Source organism: Geotrypetes seraphini, chromosome 5 (assembly GCF_902459505.1).
Source record: "Geotrypetes seraphini chromosome 5, aGeoSer1.1, whole genome shotgun sequence".
NCBI lineage: Eukaryota > Metazoa > Chordata > Amphibia > Gymnophiona > Dermophiidae > Geotrypetes > Geotrypetes seraphini.
In genome coordinates this window covers 140,732,096-140,746,215 of record NC_047088.1, presented here as the reverse complement: position 1 = coordinate 140,746,215, position 14,120 = coordinate 140,732,096, and the positions used below count along the sequence as shown (strand labels likewise).

Below are 14,120 nucleotides of genomic sequence, written 5' to 3'. Positions count from 1 at the left end.
ATAAGATAAACTTTAAAGTGCTACAACCTAAACAAGTATGTATATATAATAAAAAGGTGCAGTGTACTATGTAAATTCACATCAAGCCCCCTCAGCTGATGGTGATATGCCAATAAATAAATAAATAAGTTACATAAATACTATGATCCAAAGTGCAATAGTGAATGTATGAAAAAATATCTAAAGATACTGGTTTACAAAAAACTGAGAAACACTGACATGCATTGCTAACAAATAAACAGTTCGTAAAATCGCTTCATAGAATCTAAATAAGTTCATAAAGTCACTTCTAAAGCATGCCAAACAATGCATAAAGTCACTTCATCAAATCAAATATATACCAAAAACATCCAAAAAGTTCAAAAATGCACTGTTTAAGAAACCAGACCATGAAATCCTCGAGGGGTACTTGATAATCCGAATGATGCAGAAAGATGATGCCAGATAAAGACCATCCAGTCTGCCACTTTGGTCCAGGCTTCTGACTCTCTGTTGCTTACAAACATCGCCCCCCACCCATGTCCAGCATTTGTTCTCCTTTCTTCCAGGTCTTTCTCTGCCTTTTTCTCCTTCCTTCCTCCCGCCTTGGTCCAGAATCTTTCCATCTCTCTGCAGTCTTTTTCTCTCTTCCCTCTATACACCCCCAAGTTCAACATCTGCCTCCTCTCTTCTGCCTCCCCTTTGTTTCAGGTTTCTCCCTCCGTCTTCCTTCTGCTAACATTTTGAGTCATTCCACCTTTGTTTCAGGTCTTTCTGTATCTCTCAGTCTTCCACCTCCCCAAGGCCTAGCGTATGCATATCTCTCTCCTCGGTTCAGGGTGTTTCCCCACTCTGCAGTTGCTTTGTCTTCCTCTATACCTCTCTAGTCCAGCATCTGCCCTGTCTTCCCCCTCCCTTTTGGTTTAAGTCTACTTTTCCACCCCTCCTTAAGGTTCTTTTCTGTCTCTCTCTCCAAATCCTCTCTTCCCCCACCCACCAGCATTTCTGAAAAGTTTTTTAAAAAGTTACCGACCAATTCATATGCCCTTTCCTCTGTAATATCAACCATAACCCCCCCAAAAAAACTTTTTGAAACTCCCCGAACGCGGAAACATAACCAATCATACCACAAAACCACCCTAAACTGAGCAACAGATGCTCCTTTGAGCTCTTAACTCCAACTTTTCAATTTGAGTCAGGGTTGCCAGATGGTAAAAAAATTTCCAGCCAAACTTAAGACCAAAAGTAGCCCAAACAATTGCCATTGAAAACACCTCTAATTTATCAAACAAATACATCATCCAAATACAAACTGTTTATTTATACATTGCACATATCCCAAACAGTCCATAATGGTGTACAAAGGACCAAAACTCAAATACAAAACATAGGCTAAAGACATTGGGTATACAAACAGCATCCCCCATTTAGGAAAAGAATAAAGTATAGGATACTTCCAATCAAAGCAAAACATAACTCACCCTCCCCCCCAAAAAAAAAGGAGCTCATGGGGTGGGGGAAAAAGTTTAACTTATATTGATCGCCCCCCCCCCCCTTGGTACGCCACTGCTTTAAACAATCCAAAATACAGCTCTGAGACTCGTCTACTCACTGAGGAAACACAACCATATTACAGAAGCATACATCAACTCACACTGGCTACCAATCCAAGAAAGAATACTATTCAAATTCTACTGTATGCTATTTAAAACCTTAATTGGAGACAGCCCAACCTACCTGAACAATCGCCTCATCCAAACTACATCAACCAGACATAGAAAAACAGCCCCCCCAATCAAAGATGTTCTAGCCACCTAAGCAGCAAAACTAGATAACCAGATCTCCAATGTACTGATAACCCCAGACTACAAGATGTTCAGAAATGAGATAAAAACTATACTCTTCAAGAAATTCCTGAAATAGTCCTAACATCACAAATACCTTCCTTCCTCCCTGCCACACAGATACTACCTGCTCTACTCGTTACCTTCTCTAGAGAACTTTATAAAACCCACTGAACCGCTGAGGCTGTCCCGCAGGATTAAATAAAGGGGGTGGCTGACAGTTTCACACCATAGCATCTCCTCCTCAATTACCTTCCCCAATTATCTTCCATTCGACCCCTCTACATTGTAGCGTGGCCGGCTCTTGGGCCTAGTGGTGACTGGCACACGCCTACAATATCGCCCTGGCGTGCTTCCCTAAGGAGGAATCCCTGTTGGGAGTACCTTACTCTGTGTACCAAAAATCTGAATGACACAGTTCACATAAGTATCCAAAAGAAAGAAATTACATTTATTGATTATTCAGATAGGGCAAAATCAAAAATGCAAGAAAACAAAAGTCCAAAAGCAACTATAATGTGCCCCAAAATAATATGGTTCTCACCAGCCTGGTCTGGTTCATGCTCTAGTGTTTAACTTATGTCTCAGATAAGTCCTACTTTGAAGTAGTAATAACAGCACAATACTTGGATGTCAGGCAAATCGGCACCCAACCTTCAGGGTTTTCACAGCACTCCAAAAAATGCATTATCAATGTTGCTTAATGGCTCTTAAGCATTGTCCAAGCAGCCAGCCAACACCCAAAAAAATCAAAAAGAAAAAAAACAACTTTGTAAGGCAAACACAGAGTCAGATCAGCTCACTTCCATGGCTTCTGGAAAAGCAAGCTCTGGCAGACAACTCCATTCCATGTCTTCCAATACCTGATTCTCCTGTGTTTGCTCCTCTGCCTCTGGGTTGATCATTTCTACATCCGTGGATTCCTGGGCTGGTGGAGGTTCCTTCTACCTGGGAACTTCCCTGGACTTACTCTCTCCCCAGGACTGCCAGCTTTCCAAATGTTCCAAAGCTGCTGTGCCCCGCCCAGCCCTACTCGGGGGCAGGGCTTTCTTCTGCTGAGTCTGCCTTCTGCCCTGTTTGGCCAGCCCTTTCCAAAATGGTGGATTTAAAGGGGCAATACCTGTTTTCACAGGGATAGCCCTGTGAAAACAGGTATTGCCCCTTTAAATCCACCATTTTAAAAATCCACCATACTAAAAAAAATTTTTAAATCCACAATTAGAGCTCCCTGGGTTTGTAACAGCAGAAGAGGAAGCAACAACACTGCTCACCACTTCCTCCTGCTAATTAGAGGTCTAAGCCAGTGGTCTCAAACTCAAACCCTTTGTAGGGCCATATTTTGGATTTGTAGGTATTGGAGGGCCTCAGAAAAAATAGTTAATGTCTTATTTAAAAAATGACAATTTTGCATGAGGTAAAACTCTTTATAAATCTTTCTTTTGACTAAGTCTTAATAATAATAATTTATAGCTAAGGAGACATATGATCAAGAAACTGTTTTATTTTACTTTTTTGATTATGATAAACATACTGAGGGCCTCAAAATAGTACCTGGTGGGCCGCATGTGGCCCCTGGGCCACGGGTTTGAGACCACTGGTCTAAGCTCTGTTCAAACACAGCCTGCGCTTCCTGATCTAGTTCCTGTCTTGCAGGCACATAGTGATCAGCCCTGACTAATTTCACCGGGTGAATTTTAAGGTTCTTCACTGGCACAAGGCCGGCACTGGGATCGGGCTTGTGACAACATACAAAATAATAAAAAGGAGGGGGTGCGTACAGAATTATTGTATTTTTCGCTCTGTAAGACACACTTTTTTCCACCCAAAAGTGGGTGGAAATAAGGGTGCATCTTATGGAGCAAATACCTTCCCCCCCCCCCCCCCGATACATTTTTTAAAATCCTGCCATCCAGTGCTGTATGGCAGGAGCTTTCAGCAATCCTGCCCTTTGCTCCGCTGACTCCTGAGCTGAACTCAGAGCGTCAGAATGGAGCACGAGGCGGGGGGGGGGGGGCTCTTATGTTTACTAACTCAGTCTTCCTCTCTCTGTAAGACATTCCCTCTTCAAACACAAAGCCACATTTCCGGTCTCCCAGCTAAAAAGTGCTGCTAAAGTTTACGTTTTTTCTTTAAATACTTTATATGCCGCTTAGCTAATGTACAAGATCAAAGTGGTTGCCCCAAATAATCCAGAGAAATAGACAAGATCACATGCAACCACACAGAATTATATGAAGATGCATCACAGGACAGGCTCAAGGGAACTGCATGTATTTCTGTAGGGGGTGGGGGAGCAGCCCCCTCCCGATCCAGACCACAGGAGCCAACTTTTCCAAAACGCTAAACCCTAATGGAAATGACCTTTGTCCTGGGTCAAGCAGCCACAAAGCCCCCCCCCCTGCCCCAGTAAGCTGACCGGTGCACTTACTGCCTGGGCAGCTGCAGTGCCAGTGCACCTCTCCTCTGGAAGATCCCGTCCATGAAGACGCTGCTCTTGCCCAGGCAGCGCAGGTAGAAGTGCGGCTCCTAGAAGCTGAGCTGCAGGTGCCGGCGCAAGATGAAGCTCAAATAGCTCATGTTCAGGTCCACCAAGCCCTGGCTTGAATTGTGGCCTGATCACCACCAGCTGTCGCTTGTTAGTGTTGGCGCTCTTCCCTTACCGACAGCGGCACGGGTCTTTTTCAAAGTCGAAGGTCCTGCCGCCGGAATTTTCATTGGCTCAGCTAGGGCGCAATGGACCAATCACAAATGATCTGAGTTCTAAGGTTGTTTGTGATTGGTCTGTTGTGCTGCAGCTGAATCAATGAAAAACAAAACAAACAAACAACCCTCAGCAATAGAAGGTCCGGAACCGGCCAAAAAGTAGCCCAAAACTTGCAGAGATTTGTGAGCTTCTGTAATGAGAACTGCTGTAGTCTGTCGACTAGATTTTGGAAAGGTAATTGTTGTTTCGCTATTTAACAAGTGCCGCTCCAGACTGTCTGTCTGAAATTCACAGCTGGGCGCTCACTTAAATTAGCTGGGTGGAGCGCCCAGGTAAAAGTCGCTAGGGAAAACACTGTATATACATATATATATATACAGTGTATATATATATATATATAATGCACACTATTTTTTTTTAATTTACATGTTTAATTTTTTTTTTTTTAATTTCTTTACAATCCTTCAATATAGTCTCCCTGCTTTGCAATGACTGAGTCCCAATGTCCGTGAAGCTTCATTATTCCATCCAAGATGCCGTTTTTGTTCAGTTGCTGAATGGCTCAGGTAACGGTGGAAGAAAGCTCTTCCAGAAATGCAAAACGATGTCCATGCATAAGCTGTAAAAAGGTCAAAGTCTGGTGGACTCATGTCTGGACTGTAGGGAGCATGAGGTAACATCTCCCAGCCGTATTTGCATAGTTCTTCAATGACGACATTCCCTATGTGCAGGTGAGCATTGTCATGAAGAATGGGTGGCCTAGCCAAGAGCAACTGAGGTTGGGTTTTGTGCAATTTTCTGTGCATATTTTGCAAAAAGTCACGATAATACACTGCTGTGACACTTCTTCCACATGGAACTGTCTGTTGAAGAGCATCAGCCTTCCTGATCTTGCATCATCATCTATGCTCACACGACCACTCCAAAAACGAGTCGCCCACCGAGAAACTGTACTATTGTCCACTGTTAACTCACCACAAACTTCATGTAATGCACTGTGGATTTATGTCTGGTTTTTGCCACGTAGAGTTTCAATCTTAATGTATGACCTCTGATCATCAACAGACACAGTACCCGAGACATCTGAAGCCTCCATTTCCCACACTTGTCACAACCACACTATGTGCACTACAGAGCTCCTAAGTACACGTCCTGCTGCTTCAAAGTGAAAGTGAAACAAGGTTTACTGCAATTGCATCATCCACTCTCTAGTGTTGTCAATCTGTGCATTATTTATGAAATGACCCTCGTGTATATATATCAGTCTATTTTCTTGCTGTTACTATTGAAATGCCTACATATCCTATTTTCAGACTGCTCCGTTTTCCTTAGTATTTGTAGTTTGCATGCTATATTTTTGAAATTCCAAATTAAATTCAGAGTTTATGTCTGGTATGACATTCTTTTTCCTATCTTTCACTGTGCTCCAGCTGACAGGTTTATTTACAATAGCCTAGAAAATGAAAGAAATGAGACAGTTGGCCTTGTGACATTGTAAAGTGAGATTTAATGGGAATCAATGGAGAATTACCCTAAATCTTCCTGGAGCCGACTCTTTTCACTGTTAAACTCCTAGTGGAGATAACAGGTATAAAACAAATCCTTTTCTAAATTTAAAAAAATTCTAAAAGCTCGCTTTTTCCATTTGACCTTTGCTGCGGGATGGTTTGGAGGTGATCTGTCAGGATGATTCGCTTGCATATTTGTTTGAATGTTGCTTTAATTCTCAATATGAATGTTGACACTGTCCTATTTTTAAATTAATTTATTTTCTGTTTAATTTTTAGAATTGTAAAAAAAAACAAGACTAAGGCCTCCTTTTATTAAACTGTGATGTTTTTAGTGCAGGGAGCCACACTGAATGCCTCGCATTGCTCCAGACACTCATAAGAACTCTATGAGCGTTGGGAGCTGTGCAGGGCATTCAGCGCGGCTCCCCGCACTAAAAACTGCTAGCGCAGTTTAATAAAAGGGGGTATAATTGTCAAAACAAGAAGTATACCAAGTTCATAATAAAGATAATCAAATACTTTTACTGAAAGATTGCACCCTGAAGGATGCGGGGAGAGTACAGGACTTTCTCTTAGCATCACAGCAGCTTTTTCCCCTTCAGAAAAACTACGAGGGGCATTCAATAATTTATCTACATTAGTAGGAAAGAAGTTTGCAAAATATTTTTATAGTTCGTACCTTACATACCATTTGCTTATTGTACTGGGAATTAATCTTCAACTTTCTGCATAAAGAAAAGGGATAGGATGACTTCTCTATGAGGCAGTTAGGGCTCTTCAGCTTGGAGAAGAGACGGTACACGAGTGATATGATAGAATAGAGGTGTATAAAATACTGAGTAGAATGGAAAGGGTAGATGTGAACTGCTTGTTTACTACGTCTAAAAATATTAGGACTAGGGGGCATGCAATGAAGCTACTAAGTAGTACATTTATAACAAACTAGAGAAAATATTTGTTCACACAATGTGTAATTACGTAAACTCTGGAATTCATTGCCGGAGAATGTGGTGAAATCAGCAGGGTTTTAAAAAAGTTAGGAAAGTGAAGTCCATAGGCCATTATTGAGATGGCTTGGGCTAATCCACTGCTTCTTCCTAGGATAAGCAACATAAAATCTGTTGTACTACTTGGGATCTGGCTGGGTGCTTAGGACCTGGCTTGGTCTGTCCCAGTATGGCAATTCTTATATACTACATTTTAGAATATATTTAAATGTCACATTTAGGTCATGCATCTGGACTGGCCCTCTTTGAATCTAACCCCCACCCCCTCCCACATCCTGCCGTTCTTTCTGCCTTCATTCCCCCAGCCTTCTCCAATGGATCTATTTTGTCCTTACACCTTACTCTAAGATGCATCTTACCTTAAAAATATTAAGGAATGCAAAAGAAACAGATTCAGTGTTGGCAGAAAACTAGGCCGCAACTTAGCTCATTATAAGCAAAGAAATTGTTAACTTACTAACAAATCTTTCTCAAGCTACAACAAAGTAACAAACAATTCATATATATATTTCAGTTTCTCTATCCCTGCCCTAACAGCTAGGACTTGAAGTTGGCATGGACCTTCATGCCCCTATTGGGTAGCTTGGATTTTCCCCGCTGCAACAGATCCGAGCAGTAAACTACTACCCAACAGGGTGGGAGGGCAGGTAAACTGCCTCCAAGAAACAGAAAAAAGCCTTGTGACTCAGCAATGGATCTCTTTAAATATCAACCCTTTGGGCCTCATATCCCAAACCTCATGCCCAATCCTGCCTGACCTTTGTCCTAAAGCATGAAGTCTGTTGATATCTTAAATCTACCCCCTTCCCCCTGACCTCCTCCCCCACCTGGCAACCATTATTCCCCTCTACATCTAAATTTGCCCATCAAAGAATTGCTCTCAGGCTCCAACTTATTGCATCATAGGAACAAGTTCACTTATAAAGGGTAGTTTTATAACCACATAGCTATTTTAAAGTAGCCATAACATGCTTATTTTATACACAAGAAAAGCATTTAAAAAAATAAAACACTATCTTAACTATCAAAATTGTGCCTTGATAAGAGCATTGACACCAGCCCAAGGGCTAGAGTAAATAAACATGGAATTAAAAAGTGCTTAGTGGTTAGAGCAGCTGCCTCCGCTCCCTGAGGTTGCGAGTAGAGAATGACACGGAGAAAAAAATATATTCCCGTCACTGGACCACCATCCTCTTCACCACCCTGTCCCCGCAGCATCCACCCTTCCCTCTCACCACCTCACCGCCCTTCAGTGGCCCAAGAATCTCCCTCCCCCTTATCTTCGCGGCGTTAGAAAAGAATTGAAACTTAAGGGAGGGAAGGCGCGTGGTCACCGATCGCATGTGGCCCCCTCCCTATGACCAAATCTATCTCACTAAAGCCCTGCAGCCATTCTCCTGCCCTTATCCACAGCACAATTTCCAGCCCTGTCTCCCTCTCTTCCTGCACAGCTTTAGATTTTGAGGGATCAGTGCAATCAATCACCGCTTAACATGAAAAAGAAGAAAAAATAGAAAAGGAAAACAATTATCCTTCTCCTTTCCCCGCCCCGGAACGCTTCTGACCAATCGGTAACAGAGGAGGAGTATATTCCTCCTCTTTCCCCCTCCCCCACAGAGAAAGATATAGGGGAAGAGGATCGTATCACATCCAGCAAGTAAGTTTCACATTTTCACAAAATCTATCTCCCTCCCCCTTACCTTCATGGCACTTTCGTAAAATCTTCCTGAAGCCGGTGAAGCCTGTCTGCCTGCAGTCACGTGTGTGTCAGAGGAAAAGCTTCCGCCCACACGCACGCGACTGCAGGCAGGCAGGCTTTGCCGGCTTCAGTAAGTTTTTTACGAAAGTGCCGTGAAAGTAAGTGAGATAGATTTGGCTGTAGGGAGGGAGGGGGCCATGTGCAATTGGTGACCGTGCGCCTTCCCTCCCTTAACTGCAGGGACAAGGCTATTCACCGATCCATGGGGTGGTGGATGGCCTTGTTCCCATGCCCGCAGTGAGCACTTTCCCCCCCCCCCACCGTTTCGGCGGGTTACCCGCGGCTAACTGCCACCGTGTCATTCTCTAGTTGTGAGTTAAATTCCCACTGCAGCTCCTTGCGACTCTGGGCAAGTTACTTCATTGCCCCATGTACAAAATAAGTACCCGTCTAAAATATGTAAACTTCTTTGATTGTAACCACACAGAACATAAGTGCCTCTGCTGGGTCAGACCAGAGGTCCATCGCGCCCAGCAGTCCGCTCGCGCGGCGGCCCAACTGATCCATGACCTGTGTAGTAGTCCTCTATCTATACCCCTCTATCCCCTTTTCCTTCAGAAAATTGTCCAATGGGTTATTACATGTCAAGTGATCAAGGGCTCCCTGCATGACCATCACGGATTTTGATAAAACTTTATGCACAAAGTCCCACATGTATCAAACGAACTTTGGTAAAGTTTTAGTTTCGCCTGTGGAATATTCGTGGAGATAAAGCCATTTGTTTGACCCCATACTGCAATGACATACAGTACATTACATTACATTAGGGATTTCTATTCCGCCATTACCTTGCGGTTCAAGGCGGATTACAAAAGGTTAGTTTAAAAAAAACCAGAGTTACAATGATTAGCTAGAGAGGTAAGTTGTAGATCTTATAAACATTTAGCAGGTTGTTGAGGGTGAGGTGGTTTGTAAAAGAGTTAATAGGTAGTCATAGTGGAAGTTCTTTTGTTGTTATTAGTGCAGTAGTGGGTAGATCAAGTGTCGGTTTTAGAGTTACTAAGCGGTCGTGATGTTATTGCTGCTTCAGGAATTTCTTGAAAAGTGTGGTTTTTATTTCTTTTCTGAACGTCCTATAGTCTGGGGTGGTCATCAAGAGGTTGGAGATCTGGTTGTCCAGCCTTGCGGCTTGGGTGGCTAGGAGGCCGTCGTGTAGTTTTGTTCTTTTTACTTCCTTGATTGGGGGGGGTATGAATGGGGCGTGCGTTTTTCTTTGTCTTGTAGTGGGTGCTTGTATGAGGCGATTGTTCAAGTATGATGGACTGTCTCCGTGTAGTGTTTTGAATAGTATGCAGTAGAATTTGAATTGGATTCTTTCTTGGATTGGAAGCCAATGTGAGTTGATGAAGGCTTCAGTGATGTGGTCATGTTTTTTCAATGAGTAGATGAGTCTCAAAGCTGTATTTTGGATTGTTTGGAGTTGTCTACGACAGTGACATTCTGACAACTTTGAGACACAATATCTCACGAGCTATGTTTCCAAAAAAACTGAAACTTAGCTACCCTGCACAACTTTTGGAGCTCTATTCAGTGCTACCAATAATAATTTTTGTCGAGCACTGAGTGAATGGCTGAATTACAGTAAGCTTGGCCGAAAAAATTAGTGCTCCAAAAAAAGTCAAAGTTTGACATTAATTAATGATTATTCCTAACTAGAAATTGAGGTGATAATTTTTTTGCATGCAGATCACAAATTACAACTTGTTTTCTTTTTCAGATCCACATTATTATTAATTCAGTTTAAAATGGATGCCAAAGAATCGACTAATAATAATCCTTTTCTGCCAGACTGTGCCATTGGGCAAAAATTGTTGTCAAAGTGTCATGACGGCACATTTTATTCTAAAAAATGTGGGCTCATTTTTTTACATAATTTGTCAACCGATGAAAAATTGCTTATCACTCGGCGCTCTGAAGTTGAACTGATGGATAAAGACCAAATCTGCCTCCACCACAAAGCAAAGTATCTCGACAAATACGAATTAAAGCAAACATCGTGTTGTAATCCATTTGAAAAGAAAAATCACATTGTTCAAAGTGGATTGTTAAAAGTCGATCTTGCCATGTCTAATGATTTTAGAAAAGTGGCAAAAATAAATATCAAGCCAGGTCAGAAACTTTGCAATAGGTGCAAAGCCCAATTCGTTTCAATGAGTGAAGCTACTGCAGCATCTTCATCTTCAGATGATTTTGATATCAGCATCTCCGATGCAGTTGATCAAAGCTTGACTGCTTTAGGAACCTCTCCATTGAAAATTCGAAGGTTAGCTAGTAGAGATAAAGCCGGCTATGTGATACGAAAAATTGAATGTGTGCAGAATGTGATAGCCAAGAAGATTACATCTGCTGCTGGAGTTTCAGCTGAAGAAGTTGGGCCGTCTCGTCAGTCTGTAGAATGCAAGTTATGTGAAGATTACACTGACCTCATTGAAGAAATGAAAACGAAAATTGCAATATCCAACAGGTCAATGAAAGTTCAATTATTGACGATGGCCCCAAAAAGTTGGTAAATAAAGGAAACAGCAATGAAGTTTGGCGTTTCAGAGCGCATGGTCAGAACAGCCCAAAAAGTAAAGAAAGAGAAAGGCATTTGTTCTATACCTGATGCAAAAATTGGCAAGTCCCTTCCAAAAGAAATTGCAAATAGAGTTCAAGATTTTTACGAAGACGATGAATTCAGCAGAATATGTCCTGGCAAAAAAGATTGCATTTCAGTCCACCTCAATGGTTTAAAAGTACAAAAGCAAAAGCGGCTGCTGTTGTGTAATTTAAAAGAGCTGTACGTGGCGTACTGTAACAAATACGAAACTGAAATTGGTTTTTCCAAATTCTGTGAGCTCAGGCCAAAGTGGTGTGTAACCGTTGGTGCATCAGGTGCACACTCCGTGTGTGTCTGCACGACATCAAAATGTAAAGCTCATGCTACAAGGCGCCAATGTCAAAGAGAACTACAAAGTTCTTATGGAAAAAACTGTGTGCGACCTAAATGTCAAGGACTGTATGCTACAACGATGTCAAAACTGCCCTGGTGAAGAAGCACTAACAGCATACCTGGAAGAAATATTCAAGGATTTAGATCCAGAAGAATCAATAGAATTTAAGCAATGGGTTCACGCTGACCGTGAAACATTAGAAACAAGCGTACTAACCATGGACAACTTTATTGAAAAACTTGCAAGCAAGATTTGGAAGTTGACAAGCCACCATTTCATTTCAAAACATCAAAGTGAATATTGAAGATGTTGAAGACAGGCTTAAAAGAAACGGAAATGATCGTTTTGATGGTTTTCCCTGAAAATTACTCATTTGTTGTACAGGATGCCGCCCAAGGCTTTCACTGGGAAAATTCACAAGCTACGGTACATCCTTTTGTTGCATATTACCTCAATGAAGTGGGCACATTGCAAGTTGTAAACTGTTGCATTATTTCTGATCATATGCAACATGATACGATATCTGTACACGTGTTTATTCAAAAGTTGATCGAATTTTTGGTAACTCAAACAAACATTACCAAAATATACTACTTCAGTGACGGCTCAGCTGCACAATATAAAAACTACAAGAACTTTGTGAATTTATGCAATCACAGAAATGATTTCAACATTGAGGCTGAATGGAATTTTTTTGGAACTAGCCACGGAAAATCACCCTGCGATGGAGTTGGTGGAACAACTAAACAACTGGCTGCCCGGGCTAGCCTCCAAAGACCATCAACGGATCAAATATTGATGCCAAAGGATCTATTTAACTTTTGTGACCAAAATATACACGGAGTTAAATACATTTATGTTCCAAAAGAAGAAATTGAAGAAAGCAAAAAGTTTCAAGAAAAAAGATGGCATGAAAGCAGCACAGTAGCCGGTACCAGAGAGCACCACCAATTTGTACCAGTCGACTCAAACTCGGTTCGTGTCAGCAAAGTTTCAAATGACACAATAAATTTTGTTGCCAAAATTTCTGATACTGCCATTCCAAATTTGAAAGTGTCCGAAATCTTTCCTGGTTGCTACGTTGCCTGTACTTACGATAATCAATGGTGGATAGGCAACGTTGTTGAAGTCTCAATTGAACAAAATGATGCATTGATAAAATTTATGCATCCTCACGGTCCAGCTCATTCGTTTTATTGGCCAGAAAGGCAAGACGTTTGTTGGGTTACAGAGCAACACCTCATCTGCATGCTTTGTGCCCCTTCAGTTACATCATCCGGCCGCCAATATCAATTTCCAGAAACTGCATTGAAGAAAGTGGCTCAAAAATTTAACAGAATGTTATAAAGATTGCTGGCAGTTAAAATCAAAGTGGACTTCACTTCGGCTTGGGAACCATATAAGATACCCAATTTAGGCTTGGGAACCTAAGATAAGACACCCTAATCATTGGCTTTGGAAAAAGAAAGATACCAACAAAAGGCTTTGGAACCTTGACAAAGAAACCAAATGCGAGGCTTGGGAACCTGGACGAAATGGCCCACCCGTGGCTGGTATTGCACAGCTATCGGGCGTGACCCCTATGGCGATGGGGTTGCCAGTTCAAACTCTTGAACTGGTAATGACAATGTCACCATGGACCAACGCAATAGAGTAGTAGTAATACTACGTCAATACAAAACTGTAACTTTAAAAATGACAGAACTATGTTGAAATAGAGGTTGTTGCCGTGGCAACGTCTCCCAACTTTGTCCCCATTTTTCAGCCATTGTTAACCTGCGTTGAAAAATGAAGTCCACTTTTCTAGGGGGTTTGAAATATGCTCTTTCTAATGAGACTGATTTGAAAGAGTTTCTAAAAGGTATTTTTCTGTAAAAGCAGGCTGAAAATACCCTATTTTTGGCCTTTTTACACAAATTAGCAACTTTACACTTAATTTGTAAACTAATGGAAAGAGCTTGGAGGTTGAAATTGTACTTTTGAAAACAACGTTGTACTGAGACATTATGCGCCAAATTTCGCATTTATTACTCAATTATTGTGGGAGCTAAGTAATGTCAAACTTTGACTTTTTTTGGAGCACTAATTTTTTCGGCCAAGTTTACTGTAATTCAGGCATTCAATCAGTGCTCGGCAAAAATTGTTATTGGTAGCAATGAACAGAGCTCAAAAAGTTGTGCAGGGTAGCTAAGTTTCAGTTTTTTTGGAAACACAGCTCGTGAGATATTGTGTCTCAAAGTTGTCAGAATGTCATTGTCGTACTGTATTTCATTGTGGTATGGGGTCAAACAAATGGCTATATCTCCACAAATATTCCACAGGCGAAACTAAAACTTTACCAAAGTTCGTTTGAGACATGGTGGACTCTGCATATGAAGTTTCA

General features: G+C 41.6%; 1 long non-coding RNA gene across 3 annotated transcripts in view; it reads right to left on the bottom strand.

Annotated features, from left to right (window-relative positions):
* LOC117361331 overlaps window positions 1–14,120 on the bottom strand; it is a 206,865-nt gene that overhangs the window by 189,396 nt on the left and 3,349 nt on the right. Inside the window, exon 1 of one of the 3 annotated variants that reach the window (XR_004539631.1) lies at window positions 2,687–2,821. The exons of the other annotated variants lie outside the window; for them this stretch is intronic. This is a non-coding gene — a long non-coding RNA (uncharacterized LOC117361331). Of the gene's footprint in view, window positions 1–2,686; window positions 2,822–14,120 lie in introns of those variants that run through there. 3 annotated transcript variants of the gene reach the window in all.